General features: G+C 35.1%; 1 long non-coding RNA gene across 3 annotated transcripts; it reads right to left on the reverse strand.

The window, feature by feature from the left end:
* Window positions 1–22,371, reverse strand: LOC130681409 (uncharacterized). 3 transcript variants are annotated; one of them, XR_008994541.1, is made up of 4 exons: window positions 22,337–22,371; window positions 17,117–17,188; window positions 14,258–14,347; window positions 1–182 (listed from the first exon to the last, which is right to left on the reverse strand). It is a non-coding gene; the product is annotated as an uncharacterized LOC130681409 (long non-coding RNA). The 3 variants fall into 3 exon arrangements; XR_008994539.1 differs by having other exon boundaries at window positions 1–185; XR_008994540.1 differs by lacking the exon at window positions 1–182 and adding an exon at window positions 7,440–13,278.

The raw sequence follows: 22,371 nt of genomic DNA on the forward strand, positions 1-22,371 counted from the left end.
ACAAGATGTCTTCAGGTAGAAATACATAAGTCATTTTGGGGAGGGACATGTCTTGTCACGTCACTTGTCTTCTGACTGTTACTTTGTGATGCACAGCTGAGAAGGACTCTGCACTTACAGTGGAAAATAATCGCCAGGACTTGACAGGAAGCATGTATTCGTTCCAAGCCGAGGGCAGAAGGCTGCTGGGATAAACAGAAGAGAGATAGTTAGTGAGCAAATTCATCAAGACCAGTATAATGTGTCTCACCCCCTGGCCTGATGGCTGATGCTGCATATGTCCTGCGAGCAACAAAATGGTAAAACCGCTGCTACAAAACGGAAGCACCTGTAAGTCAATGGGAGCACAGTTTTGCTCAACAAGAGATCCTGACAACTTGCAACTAGTAACCATCTGCCTGAGACACAGTTTGAGATTTTAAGATGTATCAAGTTCCCTTCCCAGCCTCCAGTCTCATGCCCAATATGCTTCCGATGCCTGACATCTTGAGTCATGGAATTAGGAACCCTCAGAACTCGCCTCATGGGCAATTATCTGAGGCAATACTCAGACTTTCCAGATAAGGATAATGAGTGTAAGTTAATTGGGTAAGTTCAGTGTCCTACAGCTACTGTGGAAAAGTGATCAAAATAAAATCTAGATTTCAAAATCCAAGTGTTCTTTTTTTCTTTGCTGCTTTCCTTAGGTAATTATTTTAGAAAATAAAACTAAAAGTAATCAAGTCAGAGGAAGCCTCTGAATTAATGTGCCACTTTGGAGACTATAATGACACTGATTTTTCCAAGCAAGCCTTCTTACCCCCATCTCCAAGCAATCAGCAGTTTTAACTGTGTGAGGAATCTAACATACTTCTTGGCCAGATCTCCCTGGTGAATGAGTGCAGAAGTCTTTGAGTTGGCAGCTCAAGTTTAGGAAAACAATCTGTAGCACTGGAAAGGAGTGAAGCTAACTGGCACATATGGGGAGTGAAAACATGACCATAGTCTCATTAGCATCGTGTGCCAAAAAATGGAGCTAAGCAGCCAAGTGTGAAGGTGAACCAGGCATGGGAAAGGTCTGAGCACCCTAAAATGGACGTGTTTTGCTTTCACTGTGGAGTTTTTCCTGGATGTAATTAAAGCCTGATCTTTCCCAGCTGTAGTGGCACAGATTGTTTTAAGATAAACTCAATCTATAATTAAAAATCTCATTAATCACTTCCCAAATTATTTGTTGTAATATAAAATGGAAGTTGAAACAATTCCTACTGTGAAAAATGATTATAATATTAATAACTGGCTGTAACAGATGTCAACAGCAAAGGGACCTTTGTGTTACTGTTTATAGTTTTCCATTTTCACACCTCCTTCATTATGCTAGCAACTGAATACTCAAGTATTCTTTTCATCCAATGTGTTTTCTTTCTTTAAAACACGTTTGGTACTTTTTAACCTTCTCATTATTGTATGATTAGAATATTTTATGATTGTAATTCCAGATTATTAAATAGATACATAAATGTGCATAAATGTAAAGGGATTAAAAATGAGATTATTTAGCTTTTTACTGTGATTGGCAATCCATCCAGATGCTTGCATTAAGTATTTGTAGATGTCAGACTCAGCTTTTCTCCATCCTAGAACTTCAGTCTTTATACCGACTTCAAGTTTATAGAGACAATAATGGAGTTTGCCCAGAATAGTAGGGACAAACAGAACTGTCACCAGGTGACAATTCTAAATGTGGTTCTATGGCAAAAACATTTCAATATCATGGGTGACCAAATGTCGGTTTCCCTGGGAAATACTCAGATTACACTTGCTAGTCCCTGAGACCTATCTGGTTCACTTAGCATTTATTCCCAGTTTGTTGTTATTGTTAAAAATCATTGCTAATACTTACATTAATCTAGGATGGATTTGGCATCCTCTTTGGCACTTAGTACCTTCATCTTCTACCATTGTTGCTATAGTACTGTGTGAGACACATGGGTAATGAACTGAGTTCTAACATATATTTAATCTGAAAGACAACTAAAAACCCATTCTTACCTCTTGACCTCTTCCAGAACAAGGGAATTAATATCTTTAAGGAGAGCATTCTAACTATTAAATGAAGTACACTCTCTCACATGGCTTACCCAGCACTTGATAAATAGCTAGCTGGGCCATGGGCCTCAGTGAAGTTTAGAAAATAGCAAAGGCTACCATGGGTAATAGGAAATCCTGTGTTATATTCAAAATACATGTGTTGCATAGAAATTGAATAGCTCTGCAGTAGAACATACTGGTATGGATGTTTTTGTCATAGTGATTATTTTTGTCATTTATGGTTCAAAGCCCCAATGCTGTCTTCACTGTTTGGTCATGCTTTTGATGTGTTCGTTTTGTATTCAGTAAAAAAAACATTTGGGTGCAATAAACAAACAAATAAACAAATACATTTAATGGCAGACTGAGTTGAATTTCTTTTGTTCAAGAGAGCTGATACTGATAATATAGCCACACAGAATGCTGGTCCACGTTTACCGTCCATGATGATGACACAGTTGAGTAGGAGAAGTCTAAGAGTTAAACCTGCTGAAGAAGAACTAATAAAGCTAGTTGATGGGCAATGTGTCCAAATATAAGGATTTAGCAAGTGAAACTGCAGTGTTTACACATCACTGTGAACAACAAATTTTCACTCATGCACCATGAAAAACAGTCAATGTGATAGCTATGTTACCAGTAAACCTCCATAAGTAATAGAATTATTCCAGTTTTATACCAATGCCATTGTTACTGAGTCCAAGCTCTTGCCTCTCGCCCCACAACACATCCATAAGTCGAGAGACAAGGTGTTGGGGCAAGGAGAGTGACTATTAAGAAAGTCAACAGACCAAGAAGATGGCAGACTAATATCCTAAAGAACCATCTTAAATAAGGGTTGATTTCAAACTTCTTTTATATTAGAGAAGAGGGGAACAAGAGGAAGTTAAGGTCAAGAGGTAATGATCAACCTCAGCCATCTGGACGTCAGCAAGGGTCTGAGGAGGTTCTGCGAAACTTCTTGTTCTTGGTCAGTTGACTCCAATCATTTTACTGACATGGGTCTGGCCATGGTGTCCTATAAGTCCTTGACAATCTGACAATCTAATCATCTTTTTTGTACATACTTTTTTACCTCTTTTGGGGAGGCAATTTTGGGTAAGGACCTGGTGGCACCATATTAAGTTATGAGCAAAATGTCTTTTGATGATTAACAAGTCTGTATACAGGGCTGCAGGGCTGAGCAGATGCTTTTTGACTAAAAGATCAAGGCAGAGCAAAGGAGACAGAGACAATAGGAAGGCAGAGATGCTAAGCTTTTTCACTCTGTTATACCATATTTTAAATAAGAACATACTTAATACCTGATATAAGGTGCATACCCAATTTATGAAATCAGACTGAAGCCATCAGAAGTTCATTCTGTCAAAGGTTAAATATCAAACATTACTCTGAATGCTACAATAAAGTTAATATTGAAGAAAAATTTTGATGAGGCACAGTATCATGATTTTTTTAAAAGGCCTTTAATAAATTTAAAACTGAATGGAGAAAAAGAAGAGTACTTTAAATTGATTTTGAAGCATGGACATAATTTACAATTACATTTTAATAAGCAATTGCAATAGAAGCTGTAACTATCAAAATTTACATTTATATACATACACACAAACACATATATACACATATGTATACACACACACCCAGACTAAATGTAATGAATTACAAAATTGTATCTATGTAGCTTTTGAACAAAACAAAAATAATTTCTGCTTGATATTTTATCATTTTCTTCAAATGCCCATTCTCAATTGTATTTTAAAAATTTAGAAAATCTATATATAACTCACCTTAAAAACCCAATGTGGTATTAGATATTTTAAAACAACATTGTATATTTTAGTTGAAGATTACTTGAAATCATAAATTTTAATCAAAATATTCAGTGAATGAATAACTAAAATATAATCTTTTTAACCTTTCAGTATGCTGCAGGTATTTAAAACAATGCTTGAAATAAGAGCAACTAGGATGGCATTTTTCTCGTACAAATATTTATCAAAGAAAGACACTCTGAAATTCACTGACAAAAGACAGTAGCTGTATGACTGGGTTGTAATATTTTCACATTTGAACAAAAAAACAAAGAATAATTGGTACTATTCTTTTTTTTACCAGGATTTTTTCTGAGTTCTCCCAATTAAAAATATTTTGGTCTAAGATTAAGAGCCAATTGAACATGTCAAATATTTCTAATAAATTAACATGCAAAAAAGAACTCTCTGATCTTGGGTAAGCTATTTGTGCAATATATCTCTTATGGTTATTCATAAGTCTTAAATTACATGATTTTACCCAGAATCTGGCAAGCGAACAGGAAGGAAAGCAAGCCAGCGACAAGCAGATCACTGTTCCAACATGTTCAAAAGAGGGCCAAGATTAAACTAGTTGTTTATTTTCCCCTGCAAATATCTGGTGGCGTAAATGCAAGATCAGACAACTCTTTTTAAGGCAAATATGGGACCAGAATAAACTCTCCTGACCTCTAGTGCAGCGTTATTTTTTAAGCTGATATACCTAAGCTATAATTTACTAGGAAGTGTTTTATTTGCACAGCTTTTCATGAACATATATGTATATATATGTATTTGTCTGCTTATAACAAGAGCTTGGTGGAGTAGGCTCAATATGTATTTAATTGAATTGTTTTCCTAAGATAGCATTTGCATCATCAAACCTTATATATAGCTCTGATCCTTATTAACACAGAAACAGAACTATATAAGAGACAAAAATGGAGGTAAACCAGTACGGCTCCTTGTACAACAAAATCTTTTGGCCATCATCAAGTCATTCATTTTTCTCTGTTTTTCCTCCCAAGTCTGGCATATACAAAAGGTAGTTTTTCCTATATGGATCACAGCATTTTATAGCAGATGCATAAGAAATGTGTTAGCATTTTCAAATACCCGTTCTCCCTACTGCTGATATCACTGTAAGTTTTGTCTGTCTGGTTTAGCAACTCTGAAAAGCTGTTTTGTGCTTTGTATTCGTATGATATTTTAGCAGCAATTTTAGGCTAAAGACTTGATTCAGTTGACCCTTTAGAAACTTATTAATCTTGTGGTGATGGTGGTGAACAGAGGATAAATTAGGATGCTTTGATTATTGATCTGTTGAAAGCTTTCGTGTTACTTGATCATGCTCTATTGTTAATACAGCTGAAGGCAATTAATTTTAGAAACAAGACAAGTTGTTAACACAACAGTTTGCCAGTCTTTCCATTGAAGACACTGAACTTTATTGTAAAGTGTTGGATCATTTCAATTAGTTTTCTTTCACTTCTAAATTGGCAGAGTATTTAAATGTGTATTTGCTCTGTTCCATGAATCTATCTTCTCAGATCTTTCAAAATTGAGTGTCATCCTTGAGTTTAAACTAGAGGGTCAAATGTAAAAGTAACAAGGATCTTGAATTGTTTGGCAAACTTGATAGCACTGTGTTACTCATTTTCTTTTAATGCATGGTCATTGGTGTCTTGAGAAGACTAAGTATTTTCGCTAAAGAAGATTGGTTTCTCCTAACTGTTAGGTGTATTTTCCTGCTTAAAGATTGATAATTTCTTCATCTGCACAGAACTTGAATTTCTGCCAATATCATAGATTTAGCATTAATATTATAGAAAACAATTTATCAAGATGACAAAATAAGTTGGTAATATCATTTTAATTTATAATTCTATGGTACTTTAAAATATATATATTCCAAAGAAAATGCAGTATAAAAAAGTAGAAAAGTGTTATACAAGCTTTTCTGACTTTAATTCAACCCAATTGTTTTCTTCAATTTTAGCTTAGAAGCCTGAATTCTTAAAACAAAATTTGTAATAACCTGGTACTTTTTTGGGTACTATTCTAAAGAATTCCATGACAAAGGATAAACACCACAGATGTATCTATCAGAATCATAGCTATAACAAAGTTTTAGAAACATTAGAAATATATATGCTTTCATTACATTTCTGAAACTTCTTTGCTTAAATCATAAATATCTCAGCATCAAAATATTAGTTCAAATTTGAGAAAGATCTTGACTGCTATTCCAAGCATTTACATTTAACTATTGTTACATCTAGTTAAGTATCAAGACAACTAATGGGTTAAAATGACTAAATACGAAGCAACTAGATATAGTGCCTTATTTTCAACATATAAAAATGAGTCTATGTTTATGAAATTGACTAAATTAACCAAACTATCCTTCTAATTTATGGAGAAGATATGCCCTCAACAGAATTTTCCTTACTTTGAGCCTATCTAAAGTGTGTCTTACCAATTTTGTATTATGGAAATATTTATATTTTAATAATAGACACCAGAAGTAGCTTCATTGAGTTACGTGATATATTGGAGATAAAAATGCAAGACATTGTGTTTATGCAGGTCATGTATTAACAGATCTTGAGGGAAGTTTGTTATTCTGGGAGAATTATACACTTAAACAAAGGCTTTCTTTCCTTTGCTTTCATCATGACAAAATTAAAGCAACAAATATTACAGGATGTAAACATAAAAGAAAGCAGCTATGTAAAAGGAAGCAACTTCTGTAGGCATAAAGACAAAATAGGTGGAAATTTCTGAAGCTAAAAATAAATTGTGGTTGAAGAATTAAAAGAAACATTTTTGTATCAGTTCTATTTAAGATGGTATTCTAACTCATTAGGTAATAAGAGGAAGTATATGGAAAATTGTGCACATGATAATGTCTTTTTATTTATTGTAAAACAAACATCTATCTCCAAGAAGTTTCATTTAATTCTAGTATAATGAAATTTGATTTTACATGAACCCTGGAAATAGATACTCTTTTAGTATGACAATTGCATATTGCTTAACTTATATCTAGATAAAATTTATGAGAATGTGTATGATGTATTAACAACAACAAATATCAAACCTTTAAATAAGAACAGAAAAATATGCCCAGATCACAAGAAATAATAGTTCACATGTCTGAATTAACTTTAAATGGATATGTGTACTGAAATGTAATTTGTTATGAATTAAGGTTTAAAGAACCATGTAAATGCAAGCTCATACACACACTATGGTTATAAACTTTACTATCAAAGATGAAGTTAAAAAATAGCAAGTAATTCATTCTGAACCTGAGTAAACATGAGTGGATAAAGTTGAGTGTTCAACGCATAGGATTCAATAAGAGTCCTTTTGTCTAAAGTTAAAGCTTGAGAATACTGGGGCTCTATGTACATATATACATACACACGCAATAGATGGTCCTCTAAAACCTGACCAAAGTAAAGTCATTTAGATAAAAACATCCATTTTAAAAGGAGCTTCCGGGCTGCATTCTGAGGGAAGGGAGGGGACGGGCTGCATTCTGAGGGAAGGGAGGGGACTACCCTGCATCCCTCATAATGCTAGTGTGAGACCCAAGGACTGCAAGAACGTTTACCAAGTCTGCTGAAACTCAAGAGGGAGGAACATGCTTTCCTGCATGTAGGACTGTAGCTCTGGAGTAAGGGGGTTCGCCTCCCAGAAGTTCCCTGTGAATCCAGGGAAGTAAGTCAGGGAAAGGGCAGGCTGGGAGAAAGGCTGTTTTGTACAGCTTGCTTGGGTTGGCTAGCCAGGCTCCTCACCAACTGTTCCCTTTGGTTGTGGCAAGACAGATCTGCTCCCCATGCCCACCCCTTCCCACAGGAACTCCATGGGCGGGTCTGTAGTGACTGACAGGCACCAGACCAATTAGGTACCAGGAACAGAAGGGAGAAGAGAATGGCTGTTTTCTCTCCACCCTTGCCCCAGATCCACTGGAGTCTGTGCTATGGTAAACATCCATTGGTATGTAAAGGGACAAAGGCAAGCAGGAAATTCTGGGTGAAAAATTCATTTACCCTGCAAGCACCCTTTACTGTTCCCTGAAAAATTCCAACCTAATGGGTGGGGGGTGGCAATTTCGGTACAGTAGCCAACCTAATGCCATCCACAGCTTTGTTAAATGACCCCTTAATAAAACTCATTTGTTCGCCAAACTGGACTTGTCCTAGTGGTTATTTAGCCTGTTGGTTGCCTCACAATTTCAGGGAAAGTCATTTCTTTTATGTATCTCTGGGAAATTCTCACATAACAGAGTAGTTTGAAGATCTTGGAAAGGCCCCATTTGGATGGTATGTCCATTCTTTGAGTAACTCCAACACAGATAGACATAGATATCAGCCCTAATTACTGGAAATATTGATCCAATGACTTTTAAGCCATGTTGCTAATTACAATGTTTGAATCACATCTGGACTGGAAATCTGTTGTAGCTTCTAGCATAATTTATGTATCACCACCTGTGAAATGTATTAGTTTGATAGATTCTCCTCTGAGACATGGTCCTATGTAGAATCCATCTCTTTATTAGATTAATTTCTCCAGTCATTTGCTTATGTATGATCAGGAGATTGAAAGGAAGTAACAATTCTAGTATTGTCTCCTATAATTTTCCTATATCAATATATTGTGTTTTATTTAAGAATTAGACTACTTAGCTACACAAAAAGCAAAAATTATTCATAATTCCACCACCAAAAATTAAGCAGGATCAATAACTATAAATTCTTCCAGACTCCTTTTTCAGTATAGATTCAGGTGTAATGTAAATATGATTTACAAAATTGGAATCCTGTGATGTATACTGTTTCATGTCAACATGTCACTTAAATCTTTAGGTGACATATTTTCTAAGTAGTATATATATTGGTATTTTAATAGCCTCCAGTTATGCTATTTTATGTATGCACATTTACTTAGGACACCACCTACAGATGGATTCTAGGCTGTTTTCAATTTTCACTATTATAAACAAATACCTTACCAAAATATTATTGTTCTATTAAAACCAAAGCTATTTAGTGAGATGTTTGATATTTATTGAAAAATTTCCTTCAAGAAATGCAGCACCAATTTATTCTGCCTAGAAATATATGAGTGTGTACATACTTATAAGTAGCCTTAAAATATTTTTCAAATTTACATATGAAAAGAGTTTTATAAAAACATATGTCTGTATCCCATCAACAAAGCCAGATCTGCATCAATTAAGTGCTCTTTGGAGTGAGATCGGCATAGCTTTCCTAGAATCACCGTCACTCCTTGCATTGCAAGATCATTTATCATAACACTCTTAAAACTTCAGATCGGGGAATTATGGCCATGTATAACTTTGATAATTATTTTAACTGATGCTGTATTTTAATTCTGTCTCTACCTGTCTTTCATTGAAATAAGATAAAGTAAACAAATTTTCAACCATGCAGCCAGATGTACAAAAATTAAAAAACCCAAAATCCTAAACATAGTATGGAGTAGATATTGAATACATGAGATTGATCCACATTGGAAACTTTGAATTTTTCCAGTATTGCCTTTGAAATAGAAAGTGATCTTTTATAATGTTTTTGATTCTGATAGTCTTAACACCTCTCTTAAAAATGTAAAAAATCTCAGTTAGATTTTTCTCAGCATTACCAGCTTTATAGTATATGTTTTCAGTACCATCTGGCCTGTTGGCCTATATAAGAGCAGTTTCAGAGTGAAATAAATGCTGAAGCCAGATGGATGGATATGCAAAAAGTGAGAAAGTAAAGTTGGTGAGCATAAAGCATTATTTCAAGAAACTTGACTTGTAAAGTTAAAAGACAGATGCATCATTGTTGGAATTTAACTCTCAATAGAGAGTTTGATGGTTTTGTTAGCTTAGTTTTTTAGATAGCAAAGACTTAAGTATTATTATATATTTATGACAAAGATTCAGGAGAAAAACGTTGATGCCACTAAAGAGAGCTGATGGTGCTAGGCCCACTCAGACAAGAGCAGAGGTAAAACAATTAAGTGTGGTTTAGAAGACATACATCAATTCCACTTAAACTGAAGGGAAAGAGGAGAGAGGAAATTTATTGGTGGAGGAAGTAGTTAAGGGAATTCATGACAGATAGCTTCAATTCCTTCTCCATAGTAGATAACAAGATCATCTGGTCAAAGAATGTTTGAATCGGGTAGAAGTGTAGTGCAAAGCTTAATTGACTCCTGTAATGAATAAAAAATAAAGGTTGGCTAGAGATATGTTTTCCAGCTGTGTTCAAAACTCAAACAAAATATTGAAAATGATGTTTAAAGCAAACCAACAAGACAAGCAAGACCACGAATCTACTGTAAAGTTGCTTGAGAAATATTTGAGAGTGGTTAAAATGTTTGAAAAACATTTAAGAAAAGCTGGTTTACAGAAACTCAAACAACATAATTTTTTTTTAACTGGAAATAATAAGGTTGTGGGTTTTGAACAAGATACATATAGAAGAAATAAATGGAAAATACATGAGAAAATAGAATGTTCTACTAGAAACATTATTAGCATCATGAGTCAAGGGGATTAATCCATGAGAAGGGAGTGAGTAAAGGAGGATATACAGGTAGGAGAAGAAGGAGAGATCAAGATAAGTTCAAACCTGTTTAAGAGAAGGAAATGGATGAGAAAATTGGCTAATGGGGAATATCATCATAGTGTAGTATAAGATATATATAAAATCTGTTTTAATGTAAGGCCTTGCTGATGAGTTGTTCAGGTTGATTGGGGTTGATTATGTAGGGACCAATGGCAGGCTGCCCCAAAATGTACCACTTTGATATGAGGAATATTCTGAACTGATAACCACCAAGGCCCAAAAGACTCGGGAACATAGACACCCTCACCCCAAACTGCATAAAAAGAATTTAGATGGAGGAACTGCTCTAGGAGGAGAGCTATCACCACAGACAGCTATGCCATAATGCAAACTAGGGGTGATAGGAAGGATATGACAAAATCTGCTAAAATTTCTCTCTGTGCCCCATCATTACTTGTGTGGCCCATTAAGTATTTTGTTTACCAGACATTTACTCTTTTCATATTCCTACGAATTACTTCTCTTTTCCTTTGGAGTCTCAGACATCTACCCCTTCTTCTTGATTCAGGATGACATATAGATCTCATTCTTCCCAAGTGTCTTGGGAACTCATGTCTGCAGCTGCCCTGTACATAAGTAAACTTTGGTTTCCATCCTGCTGATCTGTTTCGTGTCAATTTGATTCTTAGACCAGCAGGATAAACCTTGAGGGTTAGAGGAAATTTCTTCCTCCCTAACAATTACTTGGCACATTATTTTAAAGAGGAATCTAGGGTTAAGAATGGGTTAGCTTGTGCCTTCTGCAGATTTTAGGGATTCTGGAAAGAGTTTGGAGAGATGTCTTGTAGAAAAGGCTGTAGCCCCAGGGGGTTCCCACTCAGGGCAAGTTTCAGTGAATCCCGGGAAACCAAAGTAAGACAAGGGAAACGGCAGGTTGAGAGAAAAGTTTTATTTTTGCTCACAGCTCACTTGGGTTCTCTAGACAGCGCTTGCTCTGATCATCCCCTATGGCCATGGTGCCCACCCGCTTTCCCCTTGGGCCCCTTTGGGAGAAACTCCATAGGCGGGTCCTTGATGACTGGCAAATTCCAGACCAATTACAGACCTGGAACTGAGGGGAGGAGACAATGGTTGTTTTTTCTCCACCCCTTGTCCCAGCTGCAGCACTGCATGGCCTATTGATAAACAAATAGGGCAGGAAATTCGGGTGCAAGCTTCCATTTACCTCACAAGGCCTTAGTAAATGAGGAGAACTGATGTTAACATTAGTAGGCCACAAACAAATCCAGGAGGGTATAATCAAGTGAACCTCAAAGTGTCTAGAAGAGCCCTGGAGAATTAAGAGGAACAGCGGAAAGAAGCTTGTGTGTTCAGAATCACTTTCAATTGTATCTAACTTATTGTTACTTAACAGTATGTATAATAACATTACTATTTATAATTATTTAAATAATAACTTGGATTGAACACTCAACCCTTGCCAAAATTGTACTGCATAACTAACTATGTGTATACTTAGCTCAATAACCTCTATTTTAAGAAAGTGATATTATGACCATTTATAGATGAGAAAATCAAGACTTAGACAATTAAGGAAATTTGTGAAGGCCAAACAGTCTCTTGAAGAGGAAGAGCAAAAATCACACAGGTCAGGTCTGTGTGATTATAAAATTGCTTTTACAGTGGGGGTGGGAATGAGAGAGTCGTATTGTATTTGAAACTTTTTAAAAAAGCAAGAGCGTTAAGGATTAGAAGGGTGATTAGGTGGCAATTAAAATAATTACAATTTCTTTAAATCTTTAGTGAGAAAGTTAGTGATCAAGAGTAAGATAATATTTTAGGATAAGAAGAACCAGAATGGAATATTATTTGTATTATATTTTTTAATTTTTGCATAAAGAACAAACTCCTTAGAGGAGGTAGCACACAACTTGGGAGAGAGCCTGAGGCTGGTACAGACAAATTATTAAATTGCTTATTCACAGATATACTAACTTAGCATCTTTGTTACTTCAAGATCACCTTACATGTACTTTGCAACTGGTTCTGATCTGTGTGACTAAAAAACACCTTTAACAGCCTTTTCAATATTAAATAAAACTAACCAATAAATGCAAGCAAAGAATACAAACAAAATTAAACATTTTTGTTAAGATAAAGATGCTACCAAATTTCTACTTGTTAGGAATTAGATCAATGAAACTTCCTTACCCTGTATTTTTAGCCAGATACTTAGGCTAGTATAGTTAATTATACTTCATCCTTTAGCAGAAGGGATAAGGGGTTTCTTTCAAGATCTGTGTTGTTCCCAATTCCACCTCACTGGCTACAGAACATGACAAAAAGTCATGTAGTTATCTGATAACTACATAAATCTTTTTGTTGTTGTTGTTGTCACGCATTGATTTTCCATTGTCTCAACATTTCCTAAAGTTGACATTTATATGTGTATGAAACAATTCAAACTGGAAGGAAATTCTATTAAAATGATTCATGATTTTTACAATTAGTGCAGCTGCTGGTGTTTGATACTCTACCTTACATAATCCTCTCTCCATGCCTCTAGAAAAGCTCTTGAGTTTTATACCTTATTTGTAATCTTTTTTGAATGGAAATGAAGTACAGAAGCCCACAGATTTTTCTCCACTGGATGAGAAAGGATCTGTGCGATTCCTGAGGTCTCTACAAGTTGTGCTATTCAGAGGTCACATTTCTGTTCTCTTTCTGACAAAAAGACTGTTTGAGTTTTTAATGCAGAATATTAGTAGTTGTAGAAAACTGCTCAATTATTGAAGCTGAAAGACATCTTTTCACGTTGGTTTCTGGAAGACACATGAGAAATGGATGGAAGAGGATCCTAGACAATTAGGAGCAGGTGGGCACAGCCCCATGTCAGCACACACCGATGTACATGTTTTTCAGCCTGAACAGTAGTTCTTGAAGATAGCAGTTCACACTGTATATCCAGATTTTTCTTCATTTATTTATTTCCCTGGCTCTTCTTTTTTTTTAAGAATCATTCTTAGTAATCTAGTTCAGAGCTTTGAAACTGTCAGATTTTACTTGCTTTGCTGTACTCATTATCCAAGAGTTTAAAATGAAATAGGGTAATTTGGCAAGAGATGTGAAAACTACATTTCTGTCACAAGCACATAAATATAAAACACGGAGACTTCTAACTTTAAGGTCTTTTATCCTACAAAGGTGCCATTTCCCTAGTACTTTGAAATACTGTTCTGCAGTGTCACTGTGTAGAGAAAGTATATTTCTCTATTGTATATTTTCAATTATAATGTTAAATGGTAAAGCATGCATATAATAAAATGCCCTGGAAATGAAAGTTGTGTATAAGAGGAGCCACAAGTACACTGTTTTTAAAGAAGTTAGAGTATTGTCTTTTTTAGCGCTAGACAGGTGGAATTTAGCATGTATGTTTATATTTATAAAACTATTCACACACAAATACACATGTAATTTATTTTCTCTGTGATTTATTTTACATAGGGAAATGAATAAAATGTTGAAATAATAATGCATTAATATCTACATGAGAAGAATTCCTGATAATTCTTGAGTAAATATGATGAAAATGGTAACTGAAAATAGCACATCATGGATAGTGATTTCTATCTCACAAGGTATATTAACATTACCTTAATATATTTAGTAAAATCTCTAAGTTCTAAACCATGAAATGTCCCTAAGCATTCTCCTAGCCAAGAGCTCTAGAACTTGTTCAATGCTCACTCTCCACTGGGTGAATTCCTAGAATTTTCTTCTGCAATGTCATTAATGACTCACCTCACTTCCTTTACACATCCACCTGCAAGAGGAGATCAGTGGGCAGCTGAGATCATGTTTCTTTTTTGTCATTGTTGCTTCTCTTCTTTCCTTTTCAAATTCAAAGGAACAGGTTGAAATGTCAATGACATGATTTCTAGTGACATTAGAAATGTGTAAAAATGTGATGAACATTCCCTATGTCCCTAAACAAATGAGCAATTGCTGTGACATTTTATTCTGAATAATTAAGCCTGAGATAAGGGGAAATGATTAACAAGACAGTTTGCCTGTTTTCTGCCTATAGTGTTCTAAGGACAAGGTGTCCATATATCCTAATTCCAGTAACTTCCAAGTAGCATGTAGGTAAACTGATACTACAGAAAAGGGTCTCAGATTTAGGTTTGACTTCTTAGGCTATCTGGGACCAGATAAATTGAATCCAGATCAGTCATAGGACCATTTCTTTTCTAGTAAGATTAAACTGATTATTCCATGCTTTCAAAACCAGCCTTGCTATTCATTGGGAAACATCAATTATTCCTTTGTTTTTGCCGTTTCAAATTAGTATAGCACTCCATTAGTGAGATGAACTTCAGGTTGGTAATTAGTATAGCACCCCATTAGTGAGTTCTGTTTGCTTTGTAATTTGGCAAAATTTAATTATCTTTAGAGAATGTCCTAAATCTTTGGCCCAGAATATTCTGTTTTATTCTTTTTCCTTTAATCTTTCTCCACTTCAAAATTGTCTATTATGCCTCTACCCACTTTTTTGTTTTTGTTCTTCCATCCCTCCTGAGGCAATTGTCTCTACAACCAGCTTGGAGTGAGGAGAAAGGGTCAGTGCGTAGCCACACTTCCTTCAGCATCATATTTTATGCCTCCCCTTTCTAGTACCCAAATATTCTGTTCCTCTTATAAAAGCTCATGTGAATACATGCAAATAGGCCCATTTATGGAAGAGAATCAATAACTTTATTGTTGAGATCTGCTCTATAATAAACCTGAAACACTTGTCCAACAGTAGAGAGTAACGAAATTGATTGATAACCCCTTCCTCATAGTATTGCTTAGATTCTACTCCAAACAACCTCTGAACATGTTTCCCTACATCATGTCTAACTTGAGATTACAGAATTTTTAAAACTCATTTTTGGATAGATACCATCTGGTAAAAAATATTGGCCTCTATTACAGCCTCCTTGTCATAATAAAGTTAGTATAACCTCTAGGCTATTAAAAGTTTATGGATACAAAGAGTTCATTAGAGACAAGGCCCATCATGGGAATTACTCCTTCTCCTAGGACTCCCCTCTAGTATGTCCCAAAAGGCTGTGAGGCTCAGGCAACCAAGAGAGAATCCTCTGTTAGTTCTACATTTTCTAAGGGTGACACAGTAGAAAAATGTCTTCAAGGAAGGTATTTTAGTAGTTTATCCATTAAAGAATAATCCTTTTAAATATCCTGTTGGAAACCCCAATAAGTTTTGTAGTTCTCTGTAATGCCATGGTACGATCTTTTGCTATTTGCGGCATATTTTTAGTGCCTTCAGCCTGCTAAGATACCAGGGGTGATTTCTTAACTTGTCTGCCTTTGCTTTGGGGAAATTACAATGTAAAGCTTTTTGGTTTACTCAGTTTCTTTTACGTTTCAGTCATATTAGGAAGTTTAAGTAAGAGAAGCCATAAAAGTTCCCCAAAGCCAGCTAGCAAGCCTTTAAGGCTTTTTAGCTGTTGTGTGTGTTCCTCTCCCACTCTGCCTGTCAGCCTGTCCCAGCCCCAGGCCCTCTTCCAAGCTCTGTGCTCCCTCCTCTAAGGAGTGAGAGCTAGCCTTTCTTCTCCATATGTGACTAGTTTAAATGACTGGATAAAAAAATTGGAGAAGGGTCAGATTGTGTCAGGTGAAGTTCAGAATAAAAGTTTTCACTTTTATAAGCCCAGCCTGAAAATGAATCAAGAGAACTTCGCTGTGAGTCAGAACCCTTGGCCAGAGGCCCCTGCACCCAAATCCTTAGCCACATGGATTATACAGCCATCTAAGCTTTCTGATAGCTATTCGTGTTTTACTGCTTTATAGCTCCTTTGATCTTGTCTGTCATGAATATTTGGACATTTCAACTCAGTCATAATAGGACTATTTCTTTAAAGGATTCAAATGATCTCATAGGCTGGACTTGGCGCACACCACCAGCCTCTATCATCTATCAGACTGTGATATTTGCCATTCTAGCAGCCTCTCAGTAATGCACTCTAACCATGAATAAGTAGCACTTCCTGGAAATAGTCTCAGCTGTCCGTAACACATTTCTCGGTTATAAAAAGTATAGTTTCTCTGAGGGTGTGTCCTACTATATGCTTAATCTTTGATCACGCAGAAGAAGCTTTGCACTCAAAAAGAGACTTTAAAAATAAAATGTATAATGAAACCCTCTAGGAGTAAAGTCAGCATTTTACAGAAAGCTGCATTAAGTTGTGTGATTTGTATGTCACATCTCATTCCTTTCAGTTTCCCTCCAAATGATTCTTGGGGAGCACTATATGAGAACACCTATTAGTTTTCTATTCTAACATTCTTTCTTTTCTATTTTATAAGAAGGATGTGCATATTTTCCTGTTTGCCCAGGCAGAGTTGGGTTAATCTCTTGTTCCAGGATAATTCTTAAGAGCACGCAGTTTCACTATCAATATATGCTGGTTGTACAGTAAATTCTGTGATCACCTTATTTATAATAAAGTTATAGTTGATCAGAATAAAAACTAGATTTCTCAGCCTCTTTCTCAAATAAGGAGGTGCATATGAGTAAGCTCTGGACAGTAAGATAAAAACAGAAGTATTGTGTGGTACTCACAGGAAGCCTCCTTGGAAACAGAAGACACTCACCTGCCTTCCGTGTCTCCTGCTGCCAAAATAGAACATGGACACAATGGTTAGTGCTCAGCCTCCATCTCAGATCTTGAAGAAATGAAAATAGAAGTCATGAGTACTGGTTAAGGTAAACACTAGTAGCTACAATAAGAATAGAGAAAAATGGTGGTTTAAAGATACATAAATTTATTTTTTTTTCACTTGACAATTCTCAGGTGAATCGTCCAGAACAGTGACATGACTTTGCTCTGTGTGGACATATTGGGACTCAGGTTTCTCCTTCATTTTTCCACTACTTTCTAGTTTCTTGCCACTAAAACGTTATCTACAGACCATCCCCACTGATATCACTTGAAAGCTTGATAGAAATACAGAATATCAGGCTCCAACCCAGACCTACAGAATTAGAATCTGCATGTTAGCAAGGTCTACAGGTGATTTCTGTGCCCATTAGCTGAAAAATAGTCACTACTCTATGGTTGTTATTATCATTAGGGTCAAAAGAACAGAACAAAAATTTAAGTTGATTATTAAAAACTGAAAAATGGAAGCTCTTTTTTCCCCACAAACTAATAATGTGTTTAGCTTATAACTCAATTTGAGAAAAAAAAATGTGAAGTCTGGCTATTAGTGAACAGGCCTACACTGTGTATCATCCTTGCACATAGACGCATGCTGGCAGCTTAGCCATAGAATTGTCACTAGGAATGAGTCCATATTCAACGGGAAATACCAGGCTGCGGGGCTTGTGCATATGAAGAGTCTCTAAAGAAGTCGAAAAGGGATTCTTTCCTTGGGAAAAAAGTCAAAAGAGCTTTGTGGAAGTTTCCACACGTGGGGAAACCAGCACGATGTGAGAAATAAAAGGCTGACATGGTAAGAGGTAAGATAAGCATTAAAACAAACTCTCATGTTTTCTTTCAAGAAGGCTACCAGCGTTGGATGTGTCCTCCATGGTAAATAATCAAAGGAGGCCAAAGCGTAACAGAGAGCATGGGATGTACGCCACGAATATGACTAACCCGGAGAAAACCAACCTGACTTTACCCGATGTTAGATTCTACCTCAAATATTGTAACATTCATATGAATCCAACACCCACAGTTTTGAAATATGTAGATTATTTTACCAAAAATACATTTTGAGGGCACTGAGAAGTTACACAGTTTAATAACAGTTTCTCTAAACTTTCCTCACCCAGCAGCTGCCCCCAAAAGTTTACACTTTCTTCCTAAAGTTTGCCTGAAAATTTTCTCCAATCTCCATGCTATTTATAGAACTTGCCCTCTCCTTTCTCCCTCTTTATTTTTTAAGTAAATATTTAAAAAATAAATGTTCAAACAATTTAGGCTTCCCTTTTTCATTTTATCTGTTCCTTTGGCAGCTCTAAGGATGAAGAAGGTAAAGGATGAAAACGAAGGTAAGTGGAAGGTTTGTGGTTTAGAAGGTGGTTAAATATCCCACTGTGGGGTTGTGGTCTGTGTAACAGAGACGCTCCGCAGAAGGGATAAGATCAAGGCTAAGTCACCTCATCTGTAACCTCCATTCAATATTTAAATGCCTGGCTTTCAATTTCACACGCTAAATACAAATATAATGTTCCCATGCACTGTATTATGTTAGTTTTAAATTAATTTTCATTAAAATATGAAGCTGCTCAGCCTAATGGTTGTAATTCTGGGATTTGAGGTCAAACCAACTTTTTCCTTTTTTTTTAAATTTTGCCTCTTCCCCATACGAATCCATTGTGATCTCAAGCATGTCTCTTACCATCTCAGAGCTATAACATCTTCATCTATAAATGGGAAAAATATAACAGTGCATATTTAATGGAGAATAATTATTACGTGTGATTAATTTCTAGTGTGGAGCAGAGTTTTGGCACAGTTGAAGCACTTCTTAAGTGCCAACTGCTGTTACATAATTCTCCTCTGAATATAAATCTGTAGAGCAGAGGTTGGCAAAAGTGTTGGTCATTATTTTTCAAATATGTTTTTCTTCCCCCCTCCTCCCCTTCAGAGGATTGAATTACATATATATATTAAGCCACTTGAATTTATTCCATAGATCATTATTTTTCCTGGAATTTGGTTTCTATCATTTTTTCTGCATTTAATTTTGAATAGTTTCTACTGCTATGCATTCAAAATTTACTAATATTTTCTTCTATAATGCTAAATGTTTTGTTTGTCAGAGCCATGATTTTTTCTTCTTATATCATGAATTTTTATAGCCTGAAATGTGATATGTAATTCATATAGATAATTCACATATATATCTGAATAACTCAGATAATTTAGATATAAATAGGTAAATAATTCAGATACATATATACATATATATATATTTTGTATACGTGTATATATATATTTGCTGTTTCCCTTTAAATATTCCTTAATATTTTTTGAGACACATCTAAATTAGTTGATAACAGTTTGATCCTTTCAAAGCCTGCTTTTAAGCCTTGTTAGGCAGAATAAGAACAGCTTTTAGCCTGGGTCTAATTTAACCCACAATCTGAGTGTTCATTCTATCCTATAGATTGGAGAGTTTTTTCACTCTGCCTAGTGAGAGCAAAACTAGTCCTGGGCCTATATGAACTCTCAGGTTTTTTGTACGTGAGCCCTGGGGAGTTTCATCACATGCAACTCAGCTGATGACTCAGAGGGAATACTTGTAGCTGACCAGAGATGCTTCTCCAGGCAGATCTGTCCTCCATGGCAACTGTTCTACAAACTCTGGTCCCTTTGGTCTCCCCAAGACCCCCATCTCTCAACTCAGAGAGAAGCCAGATTCCCTCTCCTTAACAGTGTGAGGCCAGGCTTACTCTTTTCAGGGAGTAAACCATGCCAATCTTACAGCTTGTCTTTTGTAGTTCCCCTTCTCAGCATCACAATCTTGCATTGCCTGATATTCCAATCATGAAACCATTCCATCTGTGCTTTGTTACAGTTTTGAAATGTTTCAGTCAGAAGATATAGCTTGTCTCTATTATTCCACCTTGACTAGTATTAGAAGTGCTGCTACAATTATCTTTTGTATTTTTTTCTTATCTGCTTATTAAATGTTAGAGGATTATTTCAAGCCCCCAGTTGTTTATTGCTTTATAACATAGCTTGGGATTTTTCCCCCCTTCCTCATTTATGCATTCATGTCTTATAAATACTATTTTTGAAATTTTATATCATTGATGACAAGTTTCATGCTATTCTTTTTTATTAAATTCCTCTCCCTTTGTATTCTGTTTGGTTTTGCTATTATTTCTAGTTCCTTTAGTAAATATCCTTATAACTCTAAACTTTTAATTCTTTAAATGTTTATTCCTCATTTAATAAATTCAAAGTGTTGGCTGAATTATTGCTGTGAACAATAAAAACGTGTGCACACATATTCATCTACTCTATCAATCACCTCACCCCTAAGATTATGTAGTTATGTTTATATTATTGGGTAAATCATATTTGCATTATAATTTGCAATTAAATTATCTTTTTCCTGGTTTGACTACTCATCATGAAAACTGATATACATTTTTTACTTGCAATTGTGTATTATTCATTTTAATACCATGCATTATGATTGGTCCACAGAGAACTAAATATAATTCTATATCTCCTAAATTGCTGCTTATAAGAAACACCTAAAATTTCTATTTAGAATCTAGCTGCACATTAAAATTACCTTGGAAGTTTTTAAAAAATACAAATAGGAGAAAAATACTAGTGAGAATGTTTGATAATTTGTTCTGAGCAATGGTTACATGAGTGTGTATACATTGCAAAATGCATCAGGCTGTATACTAAGATTCATGCATTTTATTGTATGTACCTCCCTGTAAAAAGTAAAAACTCAAAGATACAAAATATAAAAATAGAAATGACCCAGGTATTGTTTTTTTCTCCAAAGCTCCATATGTGAATCTAATGAGCAGCCCTGTTTAAAAAAGATTGCACTATAGGATGCTCTTCTAAATTTTTCTAGTTTCTTTCACTGTTTCTATTTCATATTCAGCTGCTCCCATTTCATTTAGTTTGTTTTCCAATTTTTTGACTCCTTAGTTTTGTTGTGGGCCTTTCTCAAGTCCCTCACAATTATATTAGAAAAGTTCATATGTATATATAAAGTATACAATGTAAATAAACTTTTCTAATATATATATATATGTATATGTATATAGACAATTTAGGGAATTTTGCTTAGCTAAAAATTTGGGACATTTTAAATCTACTTTTATGACCAGATATGAATACAATGCTAAGTTTTCAACTTACATTCCTTCAAAACTTTCATATTGTTCCATTTACTCTGGCATTCAGGATTACTGCTAACAGTTTTGAAAGTTTATTATTTTAGTGATATTTTAAAAATCTTGAATGAGGACTGAAGCCAGTAATCCAATTCTGAGAAAACAAAGAAATACTAAGTAATAAATTAAAAAGTTTAAGCTGTCTTTTGTTACTAAAATACCCACACATATTACTTCTCAATGTTAAATCAAGATAATAAATTTGCATTTTAATATTAATTTTAATTACTTTTGGGAGATATTACATTGTTGAGGTATAAAGTAAGAGCATTGTTTTCATATTGTATCAAGGAAATATAATATGTCCCTGTTTAAAAGGGTTTGTCTTTTTCTTTGCACACTATTAAACTTGGTCTATAAATTTAGAATAAAAACACACCTGAATGAAATCTGTTGCCTAAAAACTGATTTATGATACTAGGCAGTTTAATGTTCCATCATTCATTGGTGATTACATGGCATCTATCTCTGGATTGCAGATTACTACAATTTAATAGTCAAAGAGATGCCTGGTAGAATACCTCATCCTCAACCTTGTCTGACTTTTGGAGTACAAATTAATTTGTTCTTTGTAAATAAACAATTTTTGAATACTGATTGCAAGTGATGGTTTGCCTCTTTGTGTAGGTAACAAATAAAGTACTAATGTTCAGTCAAAGCAGAATTCCTTTATACATCAGGCACTGTTAAAAGTAGGCTTTTGCCTCCTCCCTTTATTCTCCTCCTCATGTTTGTTACAAAAGGACACTTTTCCTTTTCCATTCTTGTTTCTGGTAACCTATGCACTTATGAGGATCTAATTTTATTTCTGCTAAAATTTTCAATAAAAATTAATGTCAGCTTCCTGCCATGTTTCTTTAAAAGTGAATTCCTGATCCCTTGTGTCACCATTTCCAAACCTAAGTGTGATGAATTATCTGTATCCTTACCTTCTTTGCTGGCCCCAAAGTTCTCATTGGCCCCT

This window comes from Manis pentadactyla, chromosome 17 (assembly GCF_030020395.1).
Source record: "Manis pentadactyla isolate mManPen7 chromosome 17, mManPen7.hap1, whole genome shotgun sequence".
Taxonomy (NCBI): Eukaryota; Metazoa; Chordata; class Mammalia; order Pholidota; family Manidae; genus Manis; species Manis pentadactyla.